General features: G+C 40.1%; 1 protein-coding gene across 12 annotated transcripts in view; it reads right to left on the bottom strand.

The window, feature by feature from the left end:
- CALD1 (caldesmon 1) overlaps positions 1-25,839 on the bottom strand; it is a 188,511-nt gene that overhangs the window by 107,798 nt on the left and 54,874 nt on the right. For all 12 annotated transcript variants that reach the window (XM_072777272.1, XM_072777280.1, XM_072777282.1 and 9 more), the window contains one exon: positions 13,869-13,962. The gene's annotated coding sequence lies outside the window, so the exon portion shown is untranslated. The remainder of the gene's footprint in view (positions 1-13,868; positions 13,963-25,839) is intronic.

Raw genomic sequence — 25,839 nt, 5'->3', positions numbered from 1 at the left:
TTAGCAGATTCCTCAATCTTCACTCACCTCAGTCCTTCAAATGTCTTTCACCAAAAACCCTTGGTAAACAGTGACCTGACCTCACACTTGGGAATCTGTGAAATGAGGTGGTTGGACTAGCTAATGTTCAGGGTTTTATCCTGCTCTATATGATACTATGATTTCCTACCTGCTTTCTCATCCAGCAAAGATGGATGCATCAAACATGGTATATTCATGTTTCCTCCTTTCCAGGTCTAAATGCTATCTAAGTACATTCTCTTCTAATTCTCTAATTTAGAAAGCATTAGCCTTCCTTTCAAGCACATCATCCCATGGCATCCCAGATAAAAATATTTTATTGCTTCTCAACCTCATCATTCAATTTTCTCTCTCTGAACTTTTATTTGTTTTTTAAATATTTTATTTATCCATTCATGAGAGACACACAGAGAGAGAGACAGAGACATAGGCAGAGGGAGAAGTAAGCTCCCTGTGGGGTGCCCAATATGGGACTCGATCCCAGGACCCTGGGACCACAACCCGAGCCAAAGGCAGACGCTCAAGCACCGAGCCACCCAAGCGCCCCTCTCTCTGCATTTTTAATTCATACATTGCATTCATCTGGAACCGGCTCCCTATCCTTTTCAATGTCCATTTCTCTATTCAGTCCTGAATTCCTGGCTCAAATTTTCCCTTTTCCTGGGGACTCTAGCTTACAAGTAATTATCTCTTTCCTCAAATATGTATCATTCATTTTGGTAACTAATATATGTACTGCTTTGCCACAGCTCAATTGTTCGAACTAGTATTTACTTATTTTATTCATATGATATTTTCTATATATTTTCATTTTTAAGGCCATTTATGAAAAGATAACCACTGCTTTAAAAAAATCTCTTTACCATTGGGATGTAGTAGGCACTCAGGAATCATAGCTGATTTGAACTGCTAGATTTTTATTCTAGATTTTTACCATTCGGAGTATGGAAAATATAACTCAAGCTGATTCATCTCTGTATTTTATTGACTGATCAGTGTTTACAAAGTGAATTAAAGACATTGGTAATAGACTATATATGAATCTCAAAAGTTATATAAACCCACATTTGCAGTAGTTACACAGTAAATCTGGCAGTGTTTTCTTTCTGACTGTAGAAAATGAACTTTTGTCCTTTTTAAAAAAATTCAATTTATCAACCTGCTTTGCTCTTTTCTGAACAGAATGGTTCATTTGGGACTCAAAAACCAAATAAACACATGGATTGTAACATACAGTTTGGACTTAACTTTAGCTCAACCTTCACCATCTTGTTCCAAAAGTCTGTGCTACTTAAGAGAGAAAAATACATGCAATCACCAAGGCACATTTGTCAAGACCAGCAACACAGAAATAAGAATGAATGGGATCAATCGGAGTAGCTGTGCCTTCTCAAGTTGTTTCTTTTCTCCAGTCAGCAGAACCCAGAACACAAAACCATGCTAAGAACAGGCTAACAGGTTGTGGCTTGTTTTTTTCTCTCCATTCCTGCTCAGTCTTTTATCATTACTTTTTCTCTATTTGTATTTCTCCATTTGCAAAACACTGACAGACTTAATGTGACTATGATCTTTGCAGCCTCTCTTCACCTTAGCAATAGTGGGTGGTTTGGGCATTTTAGATTTCTGAAGTGATGGTGTTTATATACACTGACTCCAACACTTGGGAAGACGACACATTTAGGGACTTCAGGTTGCATCTTAGTGTGATCACAAATGCTACTGCTTTATTTTGAACACTTCATATTGCTCAAATTCTATGGCAATCATTGTTTAACCCTCAGGTAAGAGAAGTAGGTTTACCTCTGTTTAAAGAAAGAAGACTGAGATGTATAGATCTTTGGCACCAGCTCCTGAACCACAGCAAATCAGTGGAAAACCACCACTGGTATTTAGAATAAACTCTACACCATTCTGAGAAGAGCAAGGAGAAATGAAAATTTGGACCAATTACTTCTGTGCCCTCTTCCCTCAGAGTTTACAGTACTTTATCTCAGCAAACTCAAGGAAACTACCCTGAAAGACACAGGTTAATACCAAATCAGAACAGGCATGTGGCCACTTCTTCTTTTGGCCCCTAGAGAAAAGTAAAAGGCATAGGCATGAATGCTAAGGCAAAGATGGAAAGTCTCTGCCAGCCTGTGTCTGTGTGAGAACAAAAAGGTGCATGGCTTTGCCAGAAGAAACATATAAATGTGTTTTCTCTAAATGTATGCCTGATAACAGAGGCTAATTCTGATATATAAGGGTGGGGGTCCTTCCCCCAACAGAACTGCCCAACAATAGGTAGGGCTGCTGAGAAAGTGTGAACCCCTATTATTGAAAAGAGTCAGGTAGAGGAGAATTTTCCATTTATTTAAGGCTGTAGTGAAAGATAGTTTTTAAGATTCTATGGCTGTACTGTCCAATATGGTAGCCACTAATCACTTGGGGCAATTTAAGTGAAACATAATTAAAATTAAATAAAATGAAGAATTTTGTTTCTCAGCTTTACTAGCTCCATCAAGTGCTCTGTGGCTACCATATAAGGCAATGCATACAGCATCTTCAGCACCACAGAAAATTCTATTGGAGGGCCCTGCTGGAAGGCCTTCCAACCCCCCACATGAAATGACTGTACTGTGTGAAGTCATGTTATGCAGTTCAGAGGTAAGATGGTGTAAAAGACATGGCAGCTTCTGGAAGCCTACCTGTGCTCTTTTAATTCCCTGATGAGTAACATCTCTGTTCTCGTGTGGAGGGTCATTAGATCAGACAATCTCACTATGAGCACTTGCTACTGAATGAGTAAAATGTTCAGCACAGGCAGGAACGGAGACATTGTCTGAACAGAGGTCACACTTCAAATTGTATAACAGGGACCATGAGCATTTTATCTGGAACGCAAGACCAGAACTCATAGGTCTTTACCAATGATAAACATGGTATGAAGATCATCATATTTTACACAATAGTAGTTTTACTTGCATGACCCTTTGGCCTTTCTGGTCTCCTAAGCTATAAAAATATCCACAACCCAGGAGTATGCTCTTTGTGTTTGGTTTTCCAACTAACATTTCCCATTTAGTGATCAAAACTAGATCCAGGGGCACCTGGGTGGCTCAGTTGGTTAACTGACTCTTGATTTTGGTTCAGGTGATGATCTCAGGGTCATGAGATCAAGTCCCATGTTGGGCTCCACGCTGGGCATGGATCCTGCTTAAGATCTCAATCTCTCTCTCTCTCTCTTTCTCCCTTACTTCCCCTAACCCGTCTCTCTCTAAAAACCACCACCACCACCTATATCCAGAGCCTTAGCCAGCTATCTTGTTGATACAGGGTGTAGCAAGGTGACAGAGTTTAGATGGTAAAATATAAATCCAATTACATTGCTGGAGATAATTAAAAATTACATGCTAGAGGTGCTTTGCTAGTGGTAACAATTTTATACACGAAGGACTTGCTTTATTAATTGGGGACTAATCATTCCCTAGTGAATTTTTCAACTTCTATTCATCATGATCCTCAAGTGCATCTATTGTGTTCTAGAATTATGAAGCAAGTTAGAGACTATCTTCTAGCAGTTTATAATCTTAAATGAAAAGCAACCAAACCAAGGGACATTATCCATGATATCCCTTGGACATAATAAATATACAATTTAAACATATAAAGCTACATAGAAGTTAAATAATAAATTGAGAAGTGCCTAGACTGCTTCCTCTTTCCTTTTGCATGAATCACGTAGATGGTAGTTCCCCTCATTTGCTAGTTTGGAGAGTTCTGGACTTTTCTTCATGTAAGAAACGGCTCACAGTACAGGCTTAAGGCTAGCATAAGACTACAGGGTCCCTGAACCACTCACTCACTGACATGGGTTTGTACGGATACTCATATTATATTTCTATTGGAGTGCTTAGTCTATAGCTTGTATTTAAATTAGCAAGTATACACCTGTCTCTCCTAGAAGATGGTAAGTTCCTTGAGGTTATTACTCATTTTTGTGATCCTTCGACGTTGTACTTGAGGGGTCTGTCAAATAGTCCCTTAACTGACTATTTTTTTCTTATAGTCAGCAAAGTTGAATACTTGTTGAACTGAAATGGATTCCAGGGCATTTCTTTCATTGCACTTAATTGGTAAACAGAGGAACTTGGCTGAGACATTTTCAAAAGGCCATGCCTCTAGGAGAGTTTTTAGTACTACCTTGGGGGTGGTGGTGGTTCACTATGGAGCTCTATTTTATAATGCGATTTGTAGCTGTAGCTGTTTTCCTCTAGTGGAAAAGAACCCTGTCTTAGAAAGACATTCTGGTTTCAGGAAGAGGAGTACTAGGCCTTTGTAACTCAGGGGATAGGCTAGTTCTGGGGTGTTCAAAGAAAAAGAAGGACAAAGAAGACATATGATGAATAAGAAAAGAAGAGAATCAGGGTTGGGCTGAAACTTTCCAAATTGCCAAGGCCTTTGGAGATTCCTTGCCACTCCTCCATCATAATTAGAAAACACTGACATTCAGAGCTGATTTAAATGCTTCCATCAGTCTAAAAAAAAAAAAAAAAGTGTTGCCTGATTTTGCTCTCTAACCATGCTCAGTAATTAGAAACATAAGGCACTGTTCTGGATGTTGGCTTGGGAACCCACCCCTCCCAAGCCTGGTGTCATTACCCATTGGCTATAGGACTTTTATCTTTTCTCACCATCTCTCTCAGGAGCCCTAGTGCGGGTCACAGGAAGAGTGTGAGGTTGCCACGGGCATTCCTGGAAAAACCTGGAGACCTCTGGCGCCACCTCAAACTCTGAAACACACGGAAGAGACTCATTTTGCCTACCCACTTCCCTGCTGGAGCTCTATAAATCTGTACTGCCTTTGGAAGGCAGTAGTTCATATGTGGTAAGATAGGTATCCAAACCAGAAGAGTCAAAGGGAGGACCTTGGTGACGAGCAGCTTGAAAGGACATCCTGGTTGGCTTCGGAGAACAAGAAAGCTTTCCTGACAGCTGATTCAGGCGTTCTTCACCCTCTTGCTGGAAAACCTGTACTTTGCAAAAAAGCAGGAGTAGAACCCAATCTGAGAAGCAGCAGCAGTCGGTTTTTAATCCTGACACAATCCACAAGAAAGAAAAATACTTGTAATCAGGGACTTGAACTCAACAGGCACCTAGCCTGTCCAATCAAAACATGTGGCAACCACCTGGTAAGTAAGCATCTTGCAAAAAATGATACCTTCTTGTTTTGCTACCTTCTTTGAAGTCTCTTTGGAGCACGTGTGCATTTCCCAGGTTTTCACACTCAAACAACGCTGTCCACACTAGGTATAAAGATGACTAAGCAGTTTTGTATTAAGTGACCAAAGCAAATCCTGCCAATTTTAGAATAATTAAGTTTCTGCCGTCTAATATAAACAGTTCCAAGAACTACATGCAGCCTACCAAAAGTATATATTACAAGTAGTCAGCACCGTGGCCAGCTGGCAGACGGCTCAACCCAGTAAAGTAGAATTGTTCAGAATTCAGAGTATTATTTTTCTTTTCTCCCATTATTTTTTCTGCATCCGACTTTGTTTCTTTGGGAATGTTTTCAAGTATACAAAGCAAAAAACTGTTGTGGAATTGCACCTTCTATAAACGAATGAGCATTTCTCTTGAGATCCTCTGGAACACACAAATCATTCCCATGTCAGTCCCGTCAACACAGACAGCCAAAGCAAAATGGAGCCAGTGAATCTACTTTGTTCCTACTCAAGTTAGAGTATTCCTATTTTGCTTGACCATAAGAAAGGTCTACAGTGACCACCAGACAAGCGAATATGCATATTAAACCTCCACGTCCACTGGGCACCAAAAGTATCTTCTTTCTGACCACAGATCTTTAACTGCCTTTACCAAGTGGCTTGGTGGGCCAGAATTTTCTGAAGTCAGAGACTCAAGACCACCAGGAATGAGTTAACTATTTAAGAGGAAAAAAAAATCTTAAACTATTGCCATGTGCTATGACATTAATCCTGGCCAGCTCTAATGGCAGATGTGGCTCAACAACATCAACTCAAGAAAATAGAGATGGTGGGCAGCCCCGGTGGCACAGCGGTTTAGCACTGCCTGCAGCTTGGGTGTGATACTAGAGACCTGGGATCGAGTCCCAGGTCGGGCTCCCTGCATGGAACCTGCTTCTCCCTCTGCCTGTGTCTCTCCCTCTCTATCGCTCATAAATAAATAAATTTAAAAAAAAAGAAAATAGAGATGGTTAGACTAACCCATTCCACCATGACCTTCAAATGAGTGTGGCCGTGTCATCACACAAAAGGTCTCTGCATTTTCAACTGCATTATAAGCCCTATTGTCTTCTTCACTGTGATTAAATTCATACATAAGCAAAAGTGGTTAAGGCTCTACAGCCATTATCACAATGAAAATGTCAGGAGGACTATTCAACAAATATTGTGAAGAAATATTCATGTACTAGCCACCTTGCTTAGTGTGGCATATAGCTGTGAAAACAACGACTCTACCCTTGCTGGGCTTATAGTCTGATGGTGGAGACAGGCCATAAATAAATAAAATACAAATTGGAATAAAGTTAGAAAGGAAAAACACGGTGCTGCAAGAGAGAGCGACAGGAGTGACCTAATGCTTTTCTTTGGGCTAGAACAGGACATAGGCAGTGAAAGCTTTTTCAAACTGGAATGATGATAATACCCATACAGTCATGCATTCAAAAAGAGAACATGAGTCTATAAGACCAGAGTTTATATTCATTAAACAAATACATATATACAGACATCTCTTTTGCATCAGACATTCACTCTTCCAGGTGCTGATAAATCAAGCTTTTCTCTACTCTCTCCTAAAGAAGTGGGTGAGGAGTAAAGTAGCTAGTCAGGTTTGAGGGATGGTGAACTATTCTCACCCCTTCTTTCCCACCTCAGGTCCTGTGTAAGTAATATAAAAATAATGATATATCAGATGCTTTCTGCCACAATTTATATAGAGAATCCACTTAAGATATTAACTTCACATGGCTAATGTAGGAGGCATGAATGAGGGCATCTTTCTGGAAACCATCCAGCTCAGTGACCTCTGACAAGAAAAGCACACTTCCCTACCACCATTAAGCCAAAAATTTGCTGATTGAAACGAAGCTGGTCCACTTTGTTTTGTCAAATTTGTTTCACAATTCCAAGAAATGAACAGGCCATAATAGATTTACCCCAGTGACACAATGTCTCACAACCAGCTTTTCCCCTTTGAATACCACAAACAGATCTTTTATTTGTTGACATACAGCCCCTGGACATCCGTGAAAACAAGATGTTCTCTCGCTGCTTTTTAAGTTAAATGGATTTAAGTCAGGGTCTCAGCCGAATTTCAAAAACAGATGTTACATAGCAGAACAGCCGAGTAGACCCCAGCAATGAGAGGCTATTACACTTGAATTTGAATATTCTTTGTTAGCAGGAGGAGCAATTAAAGCTGCCCTCAGCTGGAAACTGGAGCAACCCAAGTTTACTACTGTCTCCACTCAGTGATTGCCTGTGGGGCTGGGAAGCTGCTGGGCAGGTAGGATTCCTGGTCCAGGGGATAAGCAGGTGAGAGATGATGACTGCGGGGTCTAAATGCCTTGGTTTTTGAGGGGGCTAGGAGGAAGAATGACCTGCCTCCTACATGCCACCATCCTGCCTCTCTGTGAGCCCCAGAGGCCTTCCATGAAGTGGCTTCCCCACACCCTTCACGTGCCTCCACTCCCAACCCCATCCTCAACATGAAAACACAACTCGTAGCTACCTCCTCAACAAAGGTAGGAGCTGTTTCCTGTCCAGAGGATTGGCCTGCTCCGTTTTAGGGTAAGCTCATATTTGACGTTTATTTATGAAGTAAAGATGAATCTCCTATTTATGTTCATTTGTGTTTTGGCAAACTGATTTATTATTTCACTTAAGTGAGGTTTACTTTAGAAAATTAGCTGAATTCATTCTAAAGTCTTAAAAAATAAAATACAGTACTTCACACTTTGACGATTTATTTTTAAAATTTAATTAGCTTTCAACATGAAGATCAATCATCTAAGTTTATCCATTTGTGTCTGTCTCAGGGAAGAGCCACATTTGTGGAATCTGAAGATTATTTGGGAGGCCTTCTTTAAGAAAGAAAATACAGTATTCAATGTAAAAAAGTCGGCAGAAGGGTTGTGATAGAGACGTGTTTAAGGGTTTCAGCTCCATTGGTTCTTTTTAATTTTATTTTTAAAATTTATTTGTCAGAGAGAGAGAGAGAGTGCACACATGCAAGCATTGGAAACAGCAGGCAGAGGGAGAAGCAGGCTTCCTGTCAAGCAAGTAGTCCAATGCAAGACACGATCCCAGAACCCTGGAATCATGACCCAAGCTGAAGGCAGATGCTCAACCGACTAAGCCACCCAATGGTGTCCTAGCTCCACTGGTTTCATGGTAGGTCTGCTATGGATTTCTCACCTTAGGGTCTTTTGAGCATTCCATAAAAATGTTGCAGTACTCTCACTTTGCTTTTAATTTTTTATTACTTTGAAACTACAATTATGTCCTCCTTTAAAAAAATGCTTCCTGAAAACCAGAATTTAGGAAACAAATAATGCTGGGCACAATTATGCATCATTTTTCAAAGCGGTTCACAGAAAAGTAGAATTACAGTTACAACCGCCGCATTGCTATGTTTTGCCTGTAAACCACATAATTAAGTATGACAGGTGGACGAGAGGGCAGAGAAATTTAAAATATTATGACTCTTTGCCAAGATGGGGCCAATGAAAAACAAACAAAAGTACTGGAAATCACATTTTACGTCAATGAACACATTATTAGATTCACTAAATTTCCCATTGCATCGAATAAAAAAAAAATAGTCTGTCTTATAGGAGAGAATAAAGGAACACTAGAATTACTCATGTAGCCCAGATCTGACAGCACCTGAGATGGAGAGGGTCCAATTCAATGTACTACAGAAATAGTGAATTAATGAATGATTGAAAATGCATGTTTGAGGGACAAGAAGGAGGACGGATGGTGCTAACAGGGGTCACAAGCCTCCTCCTATCCTCAGGGCAGGTAACTCAATCCCCAGAAACTCTCATTATAACAAACGTCTTCAATGTTTACGCATTGCATAAGTCTGTGAGGGAATCATACTCACAATCATGAGTATAATAGACTTCTGGAAGGACTTCTTTGAAGAACGTGGAGAAAATGCTTGTAGAAGAGCTCCTTTCTTTACTCCCACCCTGTGTGTGTATCCGCACCCCCTCTGCATCCTCTGGGTGTGACAAACACACTGTCCCTGGACTGACGATGCCCCCTTCTGTGATGTATCCTTTTTGGCCATTAAATAACAGGACTCAATATTAATGTTGGCCTTCTCCATCCCTTTATAAAAAAGTGTTTTCAGCCAAAGATATTAAACTAGTCGACTGCTCTTTTCTCCTGTCAGAGAAACAGCCAGCATCCTGAAAATCACAGCTCATTTGTACCACATTGGCGTGAATATTCGGACTCCATTTGTCTCCAGCTCTTAAATGCTGGTGTTAGAGTGAATGATAGACATTTTGTTTTGAATTAGCAAAAAGGAGGAGGGAAAAAGGGTCCAAGTAATAATTTTGGCCTAAAATATCTGTTTCATGGAATGCAGCTCTGCCTTTTCCTTAGTAAAAGTCGATTTAAAAAAATATATAGATTTAATTTGGCATTAAGTTGGCCCTGGGATGTAGAGAATCGTAGGAAAGAAACTGTTTCAGATGTCCCCTTCAACTGAGTGTTTGTTCTACGTAAATCCTCTTGGAGTATGGCTGCACGTAGTACAAGATGTTCACAAGCTCATTTTGTTAAACATCCCAAAGCAGAGTTCAGAAGCAGCTGAGTCTGTGTCCTTGAACTATAAAAATCCACTCATAGTTAGAGACCCAGGTAAGACTTTTGATCATTTTGGTTGGAAGCTATTCAATAGCACAATCATTCTTTTTCCCTATATTCATGCCCATTGGAACCAAAGTCTAGAAAGGAGTTCTAGAAGAGACTTTCTTCCAGAACAAGCTTCTGGCATCACTGTCTATTTTTTCTCCTCGCCCTCTGTGGTGCTCATCTTGGCTTGTCCACACTGGCACAACTAACCTCTACCAACAGCTGTGCTGGGCAGGAATTCATGCTTCCACAGAGGTACCTCTGAAAGCAAGGTGCAATTCCTTGGCCTAGAAAACTCCATCATTTGGCCAAAGTTACAAAATCTGCATATGATGATGCTGGAATGTCCTCTCACGCTGCTTCATATGAAAGTTTCCAGAATGTTAAGAAGGCCATGGGACTGTGTTCTTCCCGTCCTCTCAATTCTTAACCAAACTTGTGCTTATTGTGTATTTTTCTTCCTTATCTCTCGTGACAAGGACCTAAGCGCCGGCTCCTAAAGGTGAGACTTTTGGGAAGGGAATGGATTCAAGATGTTCTCATATAGGAGGCTGGTTCTAGAGCCTCTACCAGAAATCTATAGAAAAGATTCTTAGTGTAAGAAAGACTCCTTCAGATCCCATTGATAACAAGTTTGGGCACATTGAGCTACATAAGAGACTGAACACTTTATTAAAGGTGTCCAGGGAGACTTGTTCTGCAAAACTCAAGCAAAGAGGAAGAAAAAAAAAAAAAAAAACACTTCTCTTTCCACTCCATCTGGAGCTTCAACTGACTCCAAAAATATTGGCCCACAGTGGTTATAAAATCTTCCATTTATGCTGTTCTAAAGCAAGGGCAAAGCCTTACAACTCAAAGCACTTCTTTTACATGCTCATAGGAAAATCATCTTTCTTTCCAAATGTTGTAGCTGACTGAAATTAATGAAATGCAGTTGGGAGGCACCTATGCTGGCCACTGGCCACCATTCATTTGGAACACCCCATCTAGGCCATTCATAGATTGTAGAGCTATTTTCTCTTGACTCCAAAATATCTCTTTTCTCATGTTATGTAAGCAGCAACTTGAGTAAAAATCACTGAGGTGTCATTGATATTCTGGGTAGCTGCATAAAAATTGGCATATTTTCCTGGCTGCTCAAAGAATACCAAGAGGGAAGTGTGGAAGTGGGTATATGAAGAAAGCTGGCATCTCATAGTTAAAGAAAACAAGTGGGGTTTGCAGAGAAGGAGGAAGTTTCCAGGCTTCAGATAGTCTCTTCCACTACTAATCAGACAATTCAGGGAAAGATTGAGGTTCTGCTAAAAAAGAGAGCAAAGAGAGGAGAGAAAAAGGGAAAAAATTGCAAGAAGAGAATTTAAAAGAAGAAAAGTAATACTTCAAAAATAAAAGAAATGAACAAATATCTTTCCTTCTTTTATTTGTATCAGAGAAAGCAGGAAAAATTAAGGAAACTAGTGCTGGGATAAACATGGCCTTTAGAAATGACATTTGCTTGTGGGGTCTCGAAAGAAGATTGTCATGGCCCATGGCCTCTCCACATTCCACCAGCCCCAATTCTAGCCTGGCTGTGAAACTCTAAAATATTGCCAAAGCCTTCTTAAGAGCACAGGTGGTGGTGGGGCGGGGGGGGTGCGGGGACTGGCAAGAATCAATGGATTAAGGAAGGAGTTCAGTGCAAAAGTGGTCCATTCCCCTCTACTGAGCCCTTTACTGGCTGTCTAGATAAGATGATGTTTCATGGTACCTGACCCTGAGAAGGATCTACTTTCTGTCTCTCTGGGCATTGAGGAATCTAATCCCACTCCCCTACTGTCCAGTCTGATCAGCTCTGATTGGCTGATGAAGAGAATGGCCACAAAGGAAGGAGTTGATATTTGAGATCCCCATGGCAGAAACTTGGGCAAACACATGCTCATGGGTACAGCTAGTTAGCAAGAGGGTGGCAAAGTTGAGGAGGGCAAGTCCCACAGGAATGGTTTGGGGCATAGCCCCATAGGAGAGGACAGAAGAAGAAATAGAGCCAAATAAATGAGGAGAAAGAAATAGATAGACATACATGTTAGTTGATATACATGTTCTCACAAACCCTCATGAGAAGTAGCATGTGGATTTCTCCTTCATGGAAGGGATTCTTCTGTTATTTGCCAGGAAAATCTTCTGCGTACAATTTCTGGTAGCATTTTGGAAACATTGCTCCTCTATCTTCACACAATCTCACTGGATGACATCCATTGTCATGGTTCTAATTCCTAAGTAGAGGCTATGACTGGGAACATCTCTGTCCCTCACTCTCACCTGAGCTTCAGACTAGCATATGCCCTTGAAGTCCCACAAGTCCTCACACTCAGTAAACCCCAATCTAAACTCATCGTCCTTCCCTCCTATATCCTGGAACAGTGTTCTCATGAGTGATGGGATCTGGGGCAGGCTCATGCTATCTACTCTCTCCTACCTTTTTGAGGAGACAGGTAACTCTCCTGGTGTCAACTAATCATATTTTTATTTTAGCCCCTCTCCAGTCTTATTTCCACATGTTGTGGGTAGAGGGCAGCAAAGGAAGAGAAAGTACCACTGATAATCATCATTTGGAGATAGTCTTGAAGCAAATAAATTGTAGGTTCAGAGGCTACGTCTAATCATCTATGTATTCATCATTCAACAGATATTATTATTAAATGTATTACTATATACAAAACTTCCCTAGTGCTGTGAGGGATGTAAAAGGCACACTCTTTACTTTCAAAACTTATACCAGGTCATTGGAAAATGAGAGCTGTTCACAAAGGACTATACCACACCCCAGCAGAACCAAATATTCTGAGAGTAACATCAATGCTAAGGAAGTTCAGGAGAGAAGAATCAGAGGGAAATGCATCTTCAACAAATGAAAGATCCTCATATTAGAAACAAATGATGATAGGGTGTTATGGATTGAATGGTGGTGTCCCGAATTCATATGCTCAAGTCCTAACCTCCAGTACTTTAGAATGTAACCCATATTGAAGATCAAGTTTTTAAAGAGGTGATTCACTTAAAATGAAATGATTAGGGTGAGCCTTAATCTGATATGACTGGTGTCCTTATCAGAAGAGGAAATGTTGGACAGAGAGAGAGAGAGAAAGAGAAAAACCAAACACATGGACATGCTACAGGATGGCTGTGTGAAGATATGGGGAGAAGACAGTCATCTGCAAACCAAGCAGAGAGGCCTCAGGAGAAGCCAACCCTGCTGACACTTCTATCTCAGACTTCTAGCCTCCAGGACTGTGAGGCAATTTTTGTTGCTTAAGCCATTGGGTCTGCCGTATGTTGCTATAGCAACACAAGCAAACTAATACAGGGTACAAGGGATAAAATCCAGAAACAACAAATGTCTGGGAACCATGCTCAGTTCTTGAAAAACTTGCCCTCCTACTGGTGCCAGCCTGGGCAAAATGGTGAACAAGTGAAGTCTCCTTTGCATTCTCCATCCTCTACCTTCTAAAATCCTCTCTTTCTGCTTCCCAGTAGACCCTCTGCCTGTGGAACCTTCTAGCTGAGGTGGGTTCATGGGAAGTGACAGGTACTTACTGCCCCCCAAATCACCAGTGTCTGTGCAAAGATGAGCTTATTCCCTGCGGAAGACTGACTCATCTATTTTCCTCAAGTCATTAGCATTCTTTGCTGGAAGTGAGGACTTCATTATTATTGATCTGGGACTGTTTTTGCTTAAGATATTATACATGCAGGAAAAAATTAAGGAAAAAAATCAAATTATAAAGCAGAAGAAATAATTCCTTCCAAACTTGATAGTTTAACTGGTAAATAAACTATAAGGAGCATAGCAGAAAGCCTGGCTTCTCACAGTGCATGTTTAGGTGCAAGAATGTAAAAAATTATGCAGAGAGGCTGTATAATTGCTAAGAACAGAGCTTCCTCCTCCCCCTCAATCACATAAATGCTACTCACAGGTAAGTGATCAAATGTCCACTTCTGAGCCTTCTGGTTGATCACCAATTTCTGTAGAATTTGATTGAAGGTTCTTAAAATGTTTTAATGATACCTGGTATAAAACGAGGATGGAAACGTGATTAAGTGGAGTGAATTTTAGTTAATGTAGACTATTTGTTTTAAAATATGTCTTCCTCGGGTACTATTATGAGTTGGGCCTTAAAGGGGAAATAAGGCACCAAAGGATGTTGTGCACTTGCCTTTAAAAAAAAAAAAAAAACACGAATACAATGATTCCAGAGTCAACCCTTAATTTACTCGAAATAGGGATCCCTGGGTGGCGCAGCGGTTTAGCGCCTGCCTTTGGCCCAGGGCGCGATCCTGGAGACCCAGGATCGAATCCCACGTCAGGCTCCCGGTGCATGGAGCCTGCTTCTCCCTCTGCCTGTGTCTCTGCCTCTCTCTCTCTCTCTGTATGACTATCATAAATAAATTAAAAAAAAAATTTACTCGAAATAATGGGGGTAGAGAAGGTGGTATAGTTAATACAAAGCAGGGAGTAGTACTAATGCCAATAATCAAAGGCAAAGACTTTAGAACATAGTCAAGGACACTCTCATCTCCAAGCTCAACCCTCAATCCTTCTAAGCTTCAGATTCTCAAAAACCATTTGGACCCTTTGTCCAGAGTCTTCTCTGTTGGTGATGGTCTCAGGAGCTTAACTAATTGGTAGAAGAAGAGAGACTAGAGGATTACAAATATATAGAAATGTACTAGTAGATAATCTAGAATTAACTCTCTTGCACTTAAAACACAGCAATAAATATTAAACATTACAAAGACCAAGAAATAACAACTGTGAAGCAAATTACCATCATAACCCTAAACCTTCCCCCAACACGACGCAACAAGGACTTCTAATGAGTACGCGTATGAAATGCAAATTTGTGCATTTAATGTTCGCCTTTAATTGACTATAATAATGGGTTTCAAGTGGACCTTAAGAATATAGTTTGCTTTCGTCCATTCCCAGCCTCTGCCACCGGGCATTGGAAGAAAACAGAAAATCATGGAGGTGAGGGGACTGGCTTGGAATCTCACTGCTAGAAATTGGGCCTAGATTCTTGGATTCTCATTTCAGGTTTCACAGGTAAAAAAAACAAAATAACACAAAAACATGCTTAGCATGTTACTTATGGTTTGTATCCATCTGAGGAAGACTATTTTGCAAACTCGGATCAAGGAACCTTGAGGGGCTCACAAATTCATCAGCAAATCTAGATGCCTCCCTTTCCTTAATCTTGAGTGGCCACTCAGGCTGTCTATAGCTCCCTTATCTCTACCTCTTCCCACTGGTCTATCACCTCTTCCCACTGGTGTCAAGCACAAACATCTCTTGTCGAACTGCCATACATCCAAAGTTCTTTGTTCAGCATTCCGGGAATGTGGGCCTCATCTTAAGGAGACTAAAATTCAGTTGGAGTGATAAAACCTACAATTACACTTCTGGGTTACAAAGCCAGAGAATGACAAGAGCTCCAGATCCCATTTAAATTCCATTTCTTCTACGGTGGATTCAAGTTTGGAGGTCTTTTCTATAAACTTGAGGGGATAGGAGAAGAGGACAATAAAATTGGGAGGCATTTCCTAGGTGGAAAGCTGGTACAAGGCTGCTTCATCATCCAGTTCCTCAGAGCTCCTAGTCCCTGCCAGCATTGAGGAGGACATCAAGAAATATTTGTTGAATAAATGAATGTAAACGATGGATGAGTTTCCCAAAACTGTAGGCCAAATTTTGTGCATATTAACCTTCATTAGCTTTCAAGGCAGTCTCTGTTCCATTTGTCTTCCCGCCAAAATAAAAACCACATGCTAAACAATTAATTAGCAGAGTGCTTGAGGATGGAGTTTAGATGAGACCTGATAACAAAGAGTGTTCCTACGAGTCAGTTACACATATGGATTGAGTGCCCTCTGTGTGCCAGGAACATATCAGGGATATGCCAATGAACAAACAGCAGTGGTACTTGATCTTACGGTGTTTATGGTGTATTGAACCCCCAGAATATGGGTTCTCAGACTGGCTGCACAAAAGAATCTTTGGGTGGAGGGGGGTTGCTTTTAAAAAATATATGGGGCACTCAAGAGAGGTGCCCAGGAATTTGCACCTTAAAAAAAGCTGCCTGTATCTGGAATGTGATGTAGATTATAGTACCCTCCCCAGAGAAGCCTCCCATCCTTGACCTTTGGGCTTTAACAAAGACATCAGACTAGAAGAAAGCAAGAGTTATGTGCCTAGACTGTAACTAAACATACTGAGAGGCATTTAAATAAGCAGAGAAAATAATCGACAGTACCTTCCTAAACCTTCTGGCAGGATCAGTATTTATTTGCCTAGTTTTCCTTTCCCTGCTTTCAATTCTCCCCATCCTCAATTTTCTTTTTAAATTTAGGAAGGAATAAAGGAAAAGTAGAGGAAGAAAATGCTATCGGTGGGAAAAAATTTGTTTTTGCTCTATAGTATCTAGGTCTATGTTCATGAACTGTCTTGTTGGTGAGACAGAAAAGAAAGGCTTTCGGGAGAAATGGCAAAGTCACTGGAAGTGGAGTTTGTCTTCAGATACGCTTTCCTGTTTTCCAAGTTAGAAAGTTAGAATCCAAGGGCCACAAAACTGATGGAAGCTCTTCCTCCCTGTGTTAAGATCTTTTTCTACCATTAGTTACTTTGCAACTTCAAATAGATTTCTGGGTGAACTATGACTCACTGGGCCCCTTTAAGCTTTTTAATTCAGTGCCCAGCACATGGGTTCTGGTTGACCTGGCTCAGAGGCAGTTACTGAGATTGTCTGCAGGCAAAGCTGAGTCTAGACCAGATGGCAAAGAAGGAAAGAGGTGAGATGGAGGAGGAGAGGAAGGAGAGAGAGCAGGATTATGATAGGCAAGTGAGCTTCCCTTCCTCCCATGACCCCCTTCCCAGCCCGTGGCAAACAGCCAGGTGCTATTCATTGCTCCTTTGACTGAACCATCTGCTCAGGCATGGGGGGACATTTGGGTTTTATATGAAAATTTGCTCTGGGAGAATCAAGGTGTAGTAAAAGGAAAGGAGAAATGTCTCTCCCCTCAATCAGATTTCTAGTCCTCCAAGAGTAGTGATTCTCTTAAAAACCTCAAAAAATCCCTAGCTTAAAGCCAGTCGGTAGCATAAGAAACAGAAACCAGCACCTTCCTAGGTTACCCAAATGAAAAAAAAAAAACAAAAAGAAAACAAAAAAAACAAAAAAAACATTGCCAGTGTGTATTTGCAAGAAGTGATCGCAATTCTACCTGAAAATTCCTGCCACAAATATTCTAGAAAAGATGCCATTTTCTGAATGGATACCAGAGGGTTGGGTGAAGGGGAGGGTCTTAAATGATCTATAATGACAATAACAGGTAGTTATTGCAAAGGTTAAATTAGGGATCTTTCACAAAAATGAATCACTTTGTCTAGCCAACAAGAAGCAAGTTTTAACTTAATTTAAAATTTTATCTTATGTGGTTGAATTAGGACGCTTGATTTTAACATTCATACTGATTAATGTTAATACATTAATATTGACCTTTAAAAATCCCCCCATGACTCTTTTATAATATGCTCTGCTTTCATTTTGGACATAATAAATACTATGTATTAAGGACTCCCAGTGCCAGCCCTTGTGCTAAGCACATGGTGCACATCGATGTCATCTGATCTCTGTGGCAACCTAGTGAGGTATGTATTCTTATCTTAGGGTGAGCATGAAGAAATTCATTGTCTTTAAGTCATTTGCCTCAATTCACCCAGCTCGTAAGTAGTAAAGCAAGTATTCAAACCCAAGGGCTGACCCGGCCTGATGGGTGTATTGAAAGGATACATGCCCACATTCACTCACTCATTGAGTGGGTACTCTGAGCCAGGATGGGGCACACAGAGATGAATGAGCAAGGACTGCTTTCCCAGAGCTTGTGTTCTGGTGGAGTAGAGACAACACACGTGTTTCTGAGCGTGAGTAAATAAAACAGCATGTTATAGTAGAAGGCCACTGGAAGGCCACTGGAGATTGTGTACTGAAAGATGGTCTCTCCGAAGAGAAGACATGGAAGCTGAAAATGCATTTCTAGGGAGGAGTAGCCCATCTGAAGATCTAGGGAAAGAGTGTTCCAGGAAGAGCCCTTGAGAATCCTAGCATGAGGGAGAGGCTTTTATGAGATGACTGTGTGCTCTGTGATCATGATACTCTTTCAAGTTACTTGACCCATATGGGACTCAGGCTTATCTGTCTGTTGGCAGAGTATGCAATGCTGAAAGATGTGCTGAACAAGGGGACTTACCAAAAAACGATCCTCGAAGTGTGGCCTTTGCTGGAAATCATGACAGTGGCAGTGTTGCTGGTGATCTGGCCCTTGCCATAGAGAAGAGTGCCAGGGACCACACATGGCCACCCCTGCATTCAGTGCTCAGAATGGTGGAGGCCCCCTGCACCTCCTCTCACTAGGCAACCTTGAAGAGAGATGTTTTCTGTGGGTTTATGTGAGCTCCTATTAGTCTTGTGCATCAGGGGATAAGATGGAATATTTCTTAATAACAGAAGAATGAGAAGCTACAGGATATGATCCTTGGAATGAGAAAGGAATGGTAAGTAGCTGTGTCAGTCTTAGTTGGCAGGAAGTCATATAATTTGCAAGGATGGAAATTAAAATAAAATATTTTAAAATAGATCTATGGGTTTTAGTCAGAATGAGCCAGTAACAATAAAACATCACTAATTGTCCCTTGTGAATTGTCTCTCTTTTTCATTTATAGTTGAATATGGGAGCTAGGAGTGCTTTTAGGAGGGAAGAAATATGTGCTCTTAGGGAATTTGGTCACTTAAATAAATACTAACGAGTAAACTGACCTTGACCAAGTCATTTAACCACTTTAGGACCCTTGATTGCCTCATCTGTAACATTAATTTTTTTGGAATAGAGATTTAAGATCCTTCCAGTTCAGATGGTTTGCATAGAATTCTATGACATTCTGGAATGAAAAAATGTCTTGTGCATGTCTCAGTATCTGTGAATGACTTTGTAATGGTTGTGAATAAAACAAGCTCATCCCTTTCAGCATCAAATAGGCTGCTCAGAGAAGGGTACTGCTTGCAGGGACCATGACCTCGCCTACCCCTTCCCCATCATTTCTAAGACATGAGTGTATTTGATAACTCTAAGAGAAATGATAATATATTACAAAATAATATCTATCATTTACTGAATGCATACTATGTGCAAGGTACTTGACATCTGTTATCTCATTTAATCTTCAAAAGAAAACTATGAAACTGGTTGTTTTTATTAGCCCCATCTGAAAGCAAGGAAACAGATTCAGATTCACTAACACATAGTTAATAAGTAGCAGAGCTGGAACTGTACCCAGATTTGTTTGACTCCAAAGCTCTTCCCATGACTGAACACTTGGAGTAGTCATAGCTGCCAACAATGACATTTCTTTTACTCTTTTGAGATCTATACAAAAAAAATTTTTTTTGGAGGGGGTTCTTAATGAGTCTGTTTAATGCAGATAGACTGACTTATGCATTCGCCTATAATGGAGTAGCTTGTGGCAGTTTAGTGCTCTTGCTGAGAACAGACAGAAAATCTGGATAAAATTCCAAAAGCAAAAATCTGCTCGAAGGCATCAGAGAGCTGCTGCAGTAACCAAGACTTAAGGGGTCAACATTCTGGAGGGGAGGAAGGCCTGGAAAAGTGGCCTCACATTCAGTTATTTCTCCCTCAAGACATTTGCTGAATCCTTAAGACACAAAAACATGAGAGAGAATAAGAAACCAAGCAGGATACTTCTACACACCACAGTTTTCAGCAGCTGCACAGAGCTGAGTAGGAAAAGCTTCCAGAAGGAGGAACCATTCTGGACTCAACAGAGCTACTCTATGTCTAGTTGGAGTGGTTTTTACACAGCTGTACACGTTTGTCAAAACTTATGTAACCCTATTAAAAGGAGGAAATGTTACTATATGTAAATTATGTTTCGATAAAAATAAAAATGGAAGCAAGGAAAATAAAAATAAGAAGTGTCTGGGGATACAATCTCAATAGGACCCTTGGAAGGCTCACCCACAGAGAGGGTGCAGACCAAAGGTCCATGGAGTGATACAAACTCACCTCAGCCCTAATTCAACTAAAGTGAACTTTCCAAATCTATCAAACTCCCAGAACATAGGACAACCCCATCTGGAGAAAGCAACAGCATGGAGCACTTCAATTGGGTATGCATATGGAAAAAAAGAAAACTAAGTCTTCTGTTTAACACCAAACCCTCTACCCCACTCCCCCTTAAAATTCCAGATTGAGTGTAGATCTAAATGTGAAAGCTTACACATAAAAGATTTCAGAAAAAAAGCAGAAGATATGTCCATGTTCTTGAGACAGGTAAAGATTTTGTAAATCCCTAATCATAAAGCATTAAAATTGGTAAATTTTACTGCACTAAAATTAAGAACCACAAAGAAAATGAAAAGGCAAGCCATGGGTTGAGAAAAAAAATATTAGCAATACATATATCTGACAAAGGACTTACATTCAGAATATATAAAGAATTCCCACAAATCAGTAAGAAAATGATAGATGACCCAATAGGAAAATGGGTAAAGGCTTTGATAGGCACTTCACAAAAGAGGATACTAAAATGGCCAATTGGGACGCCTGAGTGGTTCAGTGGTTCAGTGCCTGCCTTCGGCCCAGGGCGCGATCCTGGAGACCTGGGAATGAGTCCCACATCGGGCTCCCTGCATGGAGTCTGCTTCTCTCTCTGCCTGTGTTTCTCTCTCTCTCTCTCTCTCTGTGTGTGTCTCTCATGAATAAATAAAATCTTTTTTAAAATGACCAATAAGCATATGAAAAAGTGCCCAATCTTTTTAATCATTAAAAAATTTCAAATTAAAACCACACACCATTAGAATATTTAAAAGACTGACAATTCAGTGTTGTTGAGCAATTGGAACTCTCTCATGCACTGCTGTGGCAACGTACTGGTACAATCACTTAGGAAAAATATTTGGCAGTTTCAGCTGCTGAAATGGAATATTTGTGTATCTTGTAACCAAGATATCTTCCTCTTAGGTATACACACAACAAAAATCTAGGGGTGCCTGGGTGGCTCAGTTGGTTGGCCGTCTGACTTGTTTTTGGCTCAGGTCGTTATCTCGGGGTCCGGAGACTGAGCCCTATGTCAGCTCTATGCTCAGTGGAGAATCTGCTTGAGGAGTCTCTCTCCCTCTGCCCTTCCACCTATTCACACACACACACACACACACACACACACACACCCACTCTCTCTCTCTCTCTCTCTCTCAAAAAATAAATCTTTTTTAAAAATCCATGCACATATTCATCAGAAGACGTGAACTAGAATAGAATGCTGATAGCGGCAGTTTTTATAATAGCCACAAACAGGAAATTACCTCATTGTCTACCAATAGTAAAGTGGATAAGTTGTGGCAGGCAAACAATGAAATACTGTATAACAATTAGAATAACCTAAGTATTGCTTAAGCAATGAATCTCAGAAGCATAATGTTAAACAACGGAAGTCACACACACACACATATGTACACACACATACACACAGAAGGATTCCATTAATATAAAATTTAAAAACAAACAAAACTAATACTTGGTGTTAGAAATCAGAATAATGGTTATCTTGAGGCAGTGGAGGTAAGGGGAGGAGGTTGAATGTAAAAGGAGGTACAAGGGGAGCTTTTGGGGTGCTAGTAATGTTCTGTTTCTTTCTTTAAAAAATATTTCATTTATTTATTTGAGAGAGAAAGAGAGCATGCACCTGAGTGGGGGTGGGGGTGGGGGTAGGGGCAGTGGGAGAGAAAGAGAGAAGCAGATTCCCTGCCGCCCATGGACCCAGATTCGGGCTCGATCCCAGGACCCTGAGAACACAATCTGGGACGAAGGCATACGCTTAACCAACTGAGGCACCTTGGTGCCCTGTAATGTTCTGCTTCTTGATCTGGGTGGGGACTGTACCATTATGTTCATCTAGTGGAAATTCATTATGCAGTCCAATTATGATGTGTACACTTTTATGTATGTTATGTGTCAATAAGATTGTTTTTACTATATGTGAAGAGAAAAAGATGAAGCCTCAGTTAGAAAAGATGACAACTAAGAGAATTTATGAGCTCAAAATATATAAAATCATGAAAGTTCAATATTTCTGGTCATATATTATACCAATAGGAAAATAAAATAATAAAAAGAAAGACAAAGAGAGAAAACAAGAAGGTAATACACATCAATGTACTCTGTAGGGGGAAAGCTGTAGTCAGAAAGGCTGGGATCAATTTGGCCAGTTATTTCTAAATTAAAAGTCAACACTGGATTATTTACCAATGACTTAGTGAACTTTCCATAGATATATTTTGGCTTACTATATCTTAGAAGGGAAAGTTTGAATGTTATTGCAAGTGGCCCATACCAAAGCAATTCAAATATAGGGGCTACTTATCATCTTAAGATGTGGTGAAACTGCACGTCCATTCAGCCCCTTGCTCACTAACCACACTGTTTCTCTTCTTCCTTTCAACCACCCACCTTCCCAGATCTACCTCCAGTGGTGCACATGTGCATCAAGCTCTTGCACAAGGTCTCTTCTTTACTTATTTAAATCGTATGTTTCCATTTAAGTTTTTGCCTGTGTATCTTGAGTACTATTCATCCAGAGTACGCTTGCATTTCAGTGTGAATTTTTATGTCTGTGGGAGAGTCTCTTGGTTCTCATGACCAACGTTTTTCGCATTACTATGGAATTTTGCATATGGACATATAAAAATATTCATATTAATTAGTAGATAAGAGAGACAAGGTGCATTTAATAGAATACTATGTTAGGAATTTATTTAGCCAAGCAGGTTAAATAAAGCAAGAAACTAAGGAAATTGTTCATGTAATTCAAGAAAAAGTCAATGGTTCAATGAAAGTAAAAGTTCTCTCTGTTGCAGTTTGCAACAGTTTCACTGCATTGCTGACAAAGCTTTAAACTATTCAGTTGGGTTGGATATTGGTCTTTCCCTTGAAAACAGCACTGAATTGTGAGAGAGTACAGGCTGTGGGGTCATGATAGAGGTATGACCTTAAGGAAATTCTTTGTTGGATATCAGTTATTTATTTTAAAATCAAAATGATTAGAAGTAACAGGTGCTGGCAAGGAAATGGAGAAAAAGGAACCCTTGTGCACTGCTGGTGGCAATGTAAATTGGTACAGCCACTGTGGAAAGCAGTATGGAGGTTCCTCAAAAAGTTAAAAATAGAAATACCATATAATCCAATAATTCCACTATTGAGTATTTACTCAAAGAAAACAAAAACACTTAACTCAAAAAGGTATCTGCACCCCTATGTTTATTACAGCATTATTTACAATAGACAAGACATGGAAGCAATCTAAGTGTCCATTAATAGATGAGAAAATTTGGTTGATACATACATGCATGCATGTACACATAGACATGGGAATATTATGAAGCCATAAAAAGGGTGAGATCATGACATGTGAGACAACACGGATGAATCTAGAGGGTATGATGCTAAGTGAAAGAAGTCAGACTGAGAAAGACAAATACCATTTGGTTCCACTCATAAGTGGAATCTAATAAAACATACACATACAAATGAATAAACAAACAAAAAGCGAATCAGACCCATAAATTCAGAGGACTAGCTGACGGTTGCCAGGAAGAAGGGGGTGGAAGTTTGGGAAAAGCAGGTGAAGGGGAGAGGGAGACATAGCTTCCAGTTACAGGACAAAATATGTCATGGGAATAAAATGCACAGTCTTTATTGATAATTCTATCCCGAGCATTTTGCATATTCCATGGCATATGACATATATCCCATAAAAGTTTGTCAGGGGACTGAGGCAATGAATGGATGAGAATGCACATAATGAACCTAGTATTGGACCTAGAATGCTATTGGCCCCAAATGAACTTATATCCTTTCTTTACCACCCTCCTTGAATTATTCTGTATCCAGAAAGCAGAATGAATCAAATCAACCCTTGGCTTATTTCTATACTATTATAGGTATAGAATGTTGTTGAATTTCCCTTAAAACTTCCAGGAATACAAAGGATATAGCTCAGATATGTGTTCTCAGAGGAGCCAAGTTTACACAGCTATGGAAAGAAAAAAAATTCTGAAAGCAACAGAACAAGATTACATAATAGTATGAAGGGAGGGCCTTGATGCCTTTAAACAGTATCTGTTTGCTGCAAACTTTCCTATTTCTCCTTGAACAATTACAGAATTAAGAATAATCCATGATGCTGTTTGTATTGGCTAAAATCTTTCAATTGTTAATAGAAGAATGAGAGTAGAATTTTAGATGCAAGATAATTTCTGATTGGAGAAGCAGTAAGAATGTATCCAAGGCAGGGTGAAGGTCAGATGTTTATTTTTAAGCTTTGTGAAAAGTCCTCTACTTGTCTGAAGCAAATAGGAAAGAGAAAGTCATTTATGGCATTATGAAATTTCTAGACTTCTCATGGGAAAGCAGCTGACGTCAGCGTGTGATGTTTCCTGTGGCTACAAACATGAGACATTAACTCTTGAGAAAAAAATGTAACTTTCTCTCTATAGAATCCTGGTATACCTGCAGCTGGACGTTGGTATAACTACCATACGTTAAGAAAGACCTGATGAGGGAATCCCTGAGTGGCTCGGTGCTTTAGCACCTGCCTTCGGCCCAGGGTGTGATCCTGGAGTCCCGGGATCAAGTCCCACATCGGGCTCCCTGCGTGGAGCCTGCTTCTCCCTCTGCCTGTGTCTCTGCCTCTCTCTCTCCTCCGTGTCTTTCACGAAAAAGAAAAGAAGAAAAGCAAAGCAAAGCAAAGAAAGAAAAAGACCTGATGACGCAGATATTATATTAAAAAGCCGAAACAGGGATCCCTGGGTGGCGCAGCGGTTTGGCGCCTGCCTTTGGCCCAGGGCGCGATCCTGGAGACCAGGGATCGAATCCCACGTCGGGCTCCCGGTGCATGGAGCCTGCTTCTCCCTCTGCCTGTGTCTCTGCCTCTCTCTCTCTTTCTCACTGTGTGCCTATCATAAAAAAAAAAAAAAAAAAAAAAAAGCCGAAACACTGTGGAGAGGTAGTTGGTTTTGTTGTTGTCAACACCAGCACTGGTATCACCACCACTATCATCACTGTCATCATTATCATTATCAACAAGCTCTGATGCTTGCTGTATTGTTTATAATGCGCTATGTTAAATGTTTGGGCTCCAATGAATGATAAGAAACTGCATCTGATTTTTATGTATATTTAATTTTCCAATAAATGTAGTCTTCCTGTATCTATTCTTTCCATGTGTTTATGTATGGCTTCTTTGCTTTTGAAATTAAGAATCTATTATTTATCAAATGTTACTCTATTTCTAAAATAATAGTGTTGTTAAGATAGAGTTTGCATAATACGAGTCATCCATTTCAAGTGTATGATTCAAAAGATTTTAGCATATTCAGAGTTGAGCAACCAACACCAAAATCAATATAGAATGTTTTCATCACCCCAAAAGAAAGCCTATACCCTGTGGCCATTACTCTCCTTCCAGTCTCCCCTACCTCCCCCAGACTGAAGCAACCATTACTCTATATTCTATCTCTATATAAAGTTCCCTGTTCTGAACATTCCATATGAATGGAATCATATAATATGTGGTCTTTCGTGACAAAATTATTTTACTTAGCACAATGTTTTCAAAGTTCATCCATATGGTAGCAGGTATTAGTACTTCATTAACTTTATGGCCAAATATTATTCTAATGTATGGATAGATCACATTTTGTCTATCCACTCATCCACCAATGGACATTTGGGTTGTTTCTATTTTTTGGCTATTATGAATAATGCTGCTGTAAACATTTGTGTACAACTTTTTGTGTGGACATATTTTTTCATTTCT

The sequence above is a fragment of the Canis lupus genome, chromosome 15, assembly GCF_048164855.1.
Source record: "Canis lupus baileyi chromosome 15, mCanLup2.hap1, whole genome shotgun sequence".
NCBI lineage: Eukaryota > Metazoa > Chordata > Mammalia > Carnivora > Canidae > Canis > Canis lupus.
Note: the sequence above shows the minus strand (reverse complement) of the source record. Positions and strands in the feature narration are given on the sequence as shown.